General features: G+C 63.5%; 1 non-coding gene across 1 annotated transcript; it reads left to right on the top strand.

Moving 5' to 3' along the window:
* The first annotated feature begins 672 nt into the window (after positions 1 to 672).
* LOC131868861 (5S ribosomal RNA) lies at positions 673 to 791 on the top strand. Its single transcript, XR_009367281.1, has one exon. It is a non-coding gene; the product is annotated as a 5S ribosomal RNA (ribosomal RNA).
* The last annotated feature ends 5,599 nt before the right edge of the window (positions 792 to 6,390 follow it).

Raw genomic sequence — 6,390 nt, 5'->3', positions numbered from 1 at the left:
ATCCCACTTTTGGCCTGTGGCCTTTTCGGGGTCGATTCTCGTTTTGGGCATCAGAGCATGTTTCTTCTCCTAAAACCCAATATTTGTTTATTAAGTCTCGGAACACATTTTTGTTCTCGTGGACCCATCATGGGTCTTGGAACGCATTTGTGGTCCTTGGGTCCCATTTTGCATCCCGAAACTTGTGTGGTCTTGGAACGCATTTGTGGTCCTTGGGTCCCATTTTGCATCCCGAAACTTGTGTTTTGGTGCTTGATCCCTATTTTGGGTGCCCACCTTGCACCAAGTGCGCACCCCCGGGGCAAACCGAGCGCCTTGGTGCACCGGGGCAAGATCGAGCGTGCACCCGAGGCGCCGCCGAACATGCACCAAGGTGCACTCGGCCCACATGTGAGCGCAGGTCGTTGCGCCCGAGGGTGGTGTGTGGGCACCGGCGTTGCAGACGGGACACTGCAACGCACACGACGCCCCCTCCAGGTGCACGCACGTAGGCCGGGCCGGGTGCACACCCGACGCCCTAGCAAGGTGCGCGCACCCGGGCAGGGCTCACACTTGGCGAACGGGGCGCACTTCGCGAGGGAGGGTGTGCACCTCGACGGGGGTGGGTGGCGCCGGGGTGGATTCGCACGTGGGTCGCGGTTTGCTAAGTACACACTGCGACAAGCTCATAACGGGTGCGATCATACCAGCATTAGTGCACCGGATCCCATCAGAACTCCGCAGTTAAGCGCGCTTGGGCCGGAGTAGTACTGGGGATGGGTGACCTCCGGGAAGTCCCGGTGTTGCACCCTTTTTTAGTTTTTCGGCCGGGGCGTCGCAATGCTATTTGAATAAACCTTTTGCCCGTTTGCGTTCTCGTCGGGGGCCGGGCCGGGCCGGGGGTGCGCTGCCCGCACTACCGCGCGCGCGGGGGGCGACACCAGAAGCGCGCACCCGAGGCACCCCGAGCACACAGGCCACGGTGGCAACCCGGGCGGTTGTGCGCGCACCCCGGTGCGCCCGAGGTGCTGCGCGCGCACCCAGGTGAAATCGCGTGTGCACCTCGGCCAGTGCGCGCTCGGTCGAGTCGCGCACGTTGGCCAAGGTGCACGGTGATGTTTCTTACTCTAAGGTTCCGCACCAGACGCCCGGGACAGCGTTGAGCGAAGCTGGGCGGGGGCCGGGGTGCGCGGCCGGGGCAGGTGCACGCAGCTGGAGAGAGCTTTGGAGCACACTTCGGAGCGCACCAATGATGCGCTCCATTCAAAAGTTTCCTGAAAAGGCAAAAAAAGTTGAGATTATAGAATTTTCCCACTTGAGAGATTGTAAAAAAAAAAATTTAAAATGAAGGAAACGCGGGTGCCAAGGTGTGCGCAGCCCAGCCAAGGTGTGCGCACCAAGGCGCCCACCCTGGCGAAGGTGCACGCAAGGTGCGCACCCGAGGCAAACCGGACAATTAACCCAACTTTCGACTTCGCGCGCACCTTGGAGCGCACTTCGAAGCGCTCCTTGGTGCGCACCAATCTTGGGCACCTCGGAGTGCACCATGGCGCCCACCAAGGTGCGCACCCGGGGCAAACCGAGCTCCGACTTCGTGCGCACCTTGGAGCGCACGAAAGGTGCGCACCATGGCGCCCACCAAGGTGCGCAGCCCAGCCAAGGCGTGTGCGCATCAAGGTGCGCACCCTGGCGAAGGTGCGCACCCGGGGCAAACCGAGCTCCGACTTCGTGCGCACCTTGGAGCGCACAAAAGGTGCGCAACCCAGCCAAGGTGTGCGCACCCCGGTCAAACCGAGCTCCGAATCGTGCGCACCAGAGGTGCACGCCATCGTGCGCACCTTGGAGCACACTTCGGAGCCCTCCTTGGTGCGCGCCGATGTTGCGCACCTCGGAGCGCACCCGGGGAAAACAATGCAATTAAACCCGACTTTCGACTTCGTGGGCACCTCGGAGCGCTCTCGGGTTCGCACCTCGGAGCACACCGAGGTGCGCACCTTTGATGCGCTGCCTTCACCAATTTCCAGAAAAGGCAAGAAAACATTGAGAAGGTGGTGCGCACCGAGGTGCCCACCCTGGCGAAGGTGCACGCGAGGTGCGCACCCGGGGCAAACCGGGCTCCGACTTCGTGCACGCCGCACCTTGGAGCACACTTCGGGAGCGCTCCTTGGTGCGCACCAGGGCGCGCAACCCAGCCGAGGTGCCCACCCCGGCGAAGGTAGCACGCGAGGTGCGCACACCGGGGCAAACCGGGCTCCGACTTCGTGCACGCCATGGTGCCCCACCGCGGCGAAGGTGCACGCGAGGTGCGCACCCGGGGCAAACCGGGCTCCGACTTCGTGCACGCCGCACCTTGGAGCACACTTCGGAGCGCTCCTTGGTGCGCACCATGGTGCCCACCAGGTGCGCGCAACCCCGCCGAAGGTGCACGCGAGGTGCGCACCCGGGGCAAACCGGGCTCCGACTTCGTGCACGCCGCACCTTGGAGCACACTTCGGAGCGCTCCTTGGTGCGCACCATGGTGCCCACCAGGGCGCGCAACCCCGGCCGAAGGTGCACGCGAGGTGCGCACCCGGGGCAAACCGGGCTCCGACTTCGTGCACGCCATGGTGCGCACCGCGGCGAAGGTGCGCACCCGGGGCAAAACCGGGGCTCCGACTTCGTGCACGCCGCACCTTGGAGCACACTTTCGGAGCGCTCCCTTGGTGCGCACCAGGGGCGCGCAACCCAGCCGAGGTGCCCACCCCGGCGAAGGTGCACGCGAGGTGCGTACCCGGGGCAAACCGTGGCTCCGACTTCGTGCACGCCGCACCTTGGAGCACACTTCGGAGCGCTCCTTGGTGCGCACCATGGTGCCCACCAGGCCGCGCAACCCCAGCCTAAGGTGTGTGCGCACCAAGGTGCACGCGAGGTGCGCACCCCGGGGCAAACCGGGGTCCGACTTCGTGCACGCCGCACCTTGGAGCACACATCGGGGCGCTCCCGGGTTCGCACCGGCGTTGCGCACCGTGGTGGGCACCTCGGAGCACACCAAGGTGGGCAGCGAGGTGCGCACCTTTGATGCGATGCCTTCACTAATTTCCATAAAAGGCAAAAAAAAAACGAGATTTTAAAATTTCCGTTTTGAAAGATAGTGAGAAAAAGGGAATGCTGGTGCCATCTTGAGCCCGCCCTGGTGCGCAGCCCAGCCAAGGTGTGCGCACCAAGGTGCCCACCCTGGCGAAGGTGCGCGCCCGGGCAATTAACCCAACTTCCAACTTCGCGCGCGCACAGGGTGGGAGCGCACCCAACAACCGGGCCTGGGAAGAGCCAATGCGAGAAACCCCACCAAACGCTCTGACAAAAAAAGAGGGGGGCGCTCCAGTAACCCCGCTTCGGAGCGCACCCTGGGCAAACCCAGCCAAGGTGCCCACCCCGGCCAAGGTGCAGGCGAGAGTGCGCACCCGGGGCAAACCGGGCTCCGACAACGTGCACGCCGCACCTTGGAGCACACTTCGTAGCGCTCCCGGGTGCGCACCTCAGAGCACACCAAGGGTGGGCAGCGAGGTGCGCACCTTTGATGCGCTGCCTTCACTAATTTCCAGAAAAGGCAAAAAAAAAGGAGATTTTAAAATTTCCGTTTTGAAAGATAGTGAAAAAAACGGAACGCGCGTGCCATCTTGAGCCCGCCCTGGTGCGCAGCCCAGGTAAGGTGCCCACCCTGGCAAAGGTGCGCACCCGGGCAATTAACCCTACTTCCGACTTCGTGCGCGCCAGGGTGGGCAACCGGGCCTCGGAAGAGCCAATGCGAGAAACCCCACCAAACGCTCCGACAAAAAAAGAGGGCGGCGCTCCAATAACCCCGCTTCGGAGCGCGAGCCGGGGCAAACCCAGCCAAGGTGCCCACCCCGACGAAGGTGCACGCTGAGGTGCGCACCCGGGGCAAACCGGGCTCCGACAACGTGCACGCAGCACCTTGGAGCACACTTCGAAGCACTCCCGGGGTGCCCACCGGCGTTGCGCACCGTGGTGGGCAGCGAGGTGCGCACCTTTGATGCGCTGCCTTCACTAATTTCCAGAAAAAAGGCAAAAAAAAATGAGATTTTAAAATTTCCATTTTGAAAGATAGTGAAAAAAAAGGAACGCGGGTGCCATCTTGAGCCCGCCCTGGTGCGCAGCCCAGGCAAGGCATGCGCACCAAGGTGCCCACCCGAGGTGCACACCCGGGGCAAACCGGGCTCCGACTTCGTGCAGGCCGCACTTGGAGCACACTTCGGAGCGCTCCTTGGTGCGCACCATGGTGCCCACCAGGGCGCGCAACCCAGCCAAGGTCTGCACACCAAGGTGCCCACCCCGGCGAAGGTGCACGCGAGGTGCGCACCCGGGGCAAACCGGGGGCTCCGACTTCGTGCACGCCATGGTGCCCACCGCGGCGAAGGTGCACGCGAGGTGCGCACACCGGGGCAAACCGGGCTCCGACTTCGTGCACGCCGCACCTTGGAGCACACTTCGGAGCGCTCCTTGGTGCGCACCATGGTGCCCACCAGGGCGCGCAACCCAGCCAAGGTGTGCGCACCAAGGTGCACGCGAGGTGCGCACCCGGGGCAAACCGGGGGTCCGACTTCGTGCACGCCGCACCTTGGAGCACACATCGGAGCGCTCCCAGGTTCGCACCAGCGTTGCGCACCTTTGATGCGCTGCCTTCACTAATTTCCAGAAAAAGGCAAAAAAAAACGAGATTTTAAAATTTCCGTTCTGAAAGATAGTGAAAAAAACGGAACGCGGGTGCCATCTTGAGCCCTTCCTGGTGCGCACCCCAGGCAAGTTGTGCGCACCAAGGTGCCCACCCCTGGCGGAGGTGCGCGCCCGGGGCAATCCGGGCTCCGACTTCGTGCACTGCATGGTGCCCACCAAGGCGCGCAACCCAGCCAAGGTGCCCACCGCAGCGAAGGTGCACGCGAGGTGCGCACGCGAGGTGCACACCCGGGGCAAACCGGGCTCCGACTTCGTGCACGCCGCACCTTGGAGCACACTTCAGAGCGCTCCTTGGTGCGCACCAGGGCGCGCAACCCAGCCGAGGTGCCCACCCCGGCGAAGGTGCACGCGAGGTGCGCACCCGGGGCAAACCGGGGCTCCGACTTCGTGCACGCCATGGTGCCCCACCGCGGCGAAGGTGCGCACCCGGGGCAAACCGGGCTCCGACTTCGTGCACGCCGCACCTTGGAGCACACTTCGGAGCGCTCCTTGGTGCGCACCATGGTGCCCACCAGGCCGGCGCAACCCAGCCAAGGTGTGCGCACCAAGGTGCACGCGAGGTGCGCACCCGGGGCAAACCGGGGTCCGACTTCGTGCACGCCGCACCTTGGAGCACACATCGGGGCGCTCCCGGGTTCGCACCGGCGTTGCGCACCGTGGTGGGCACCTCGGAGCACACCAAGGTGGGCAGCGAGGTGCGCACCTTTGATGCGATGCCTTCACTAATTTCCATAAAAGGCAAAAAAAAAACGAGATTTTAAAATTTCCGTTTTGAAAGATAGTGAGAAAAAAGGGAATGCTGGTGCCATCTTGAGCCCGCCCTGGTGCGCAGCCCAGCCAAGGTTTGCGCACCAAGGTGCCCACCCTGGCGAAGGTGCGCGCCCGGGCAATTAACCCAACTTCCAACTTCGCGCGCGCCAGGGTGGGAGCGCACCCAACAACCGGGCCTGGGAAGAGCCAATGCGAGAAACCCCACCAAACTCTCTGACAAAAAAAAGAGGGGGCGCTCCAGTAACCCCGCTTCGGAGCGCACCCTGGGCAAACCCAGCCAAGGTGCCCACCCCGGCCAAGGTGCAGGCGAGGTGCGCACCCGGGGCAAACCGGGGCTCCGACAACGTGCACGCCGCACCTTGGAGCACACTTCGTAGCGCTCCCGGGTGGCGCACCTCAGAGCACACCAAGGTGGGCAGCGAGGTGCGCACCTTTGATGCGCTGCCTTCACTAATTTCCAGAAAAGGCAAAAAAAAAAGAGATTTTAAAATTTCCGTTTTGAAAGATAGTGAAAAAAACGGAACGCGCGTGCCATCTTGAGCCCGCCCTGGTGCGCAGCCCAGGTAAGGTGCCACCCTGGCAAAGGTGCGCACCCGGGCAATTAACCCTACTTCCGACTTCGTGCGCGCCAGGGTGGCAACCGGCCTCGGAAGAGCCAATGCGAGAAACCCCACCAAACGCTCCGACAAAAAAAGAGGCGGCGCTCCAATAACCCCGCTTCGGAGCGCAGCCGGGGCAAACCAAGCCAAGGTGCCCACCCCGACGAAGGTGCACGCGAGGTGCGCACCCGGGGCAAACCGGGCTCCGACAACGTGCACGCAGCACCTTGGAGCACACTTCGAAGCACTCCCGGGTGCCCACCGGCGTTGCGCACCGTGGTGTGAGGCAGCGAGGTGCGCACCTTTGATG

The sequence above is a fragment of the Cryptomeria japonica genome, unplaced genomic scaffold, assembly GCF_030272615.1.
Source record: "Cryptomeria japonica unplaced genomic scaffold, Sugi_1.0 HiC_scaffold_222, whole genome shotgun sequence".
Lineage (NCBI taxonomy): Eukaryota > Viridiplantae > Streptophyta > Pinopsida > Cupressales > Cupressaceae > Cryptomeria > Cryptomeria japonica.
The sequence above is the reverse complement of the archived record's forward strand: the minus strand, read 5'-3'. Positions and strand labels throughout refer to the sequence as shown.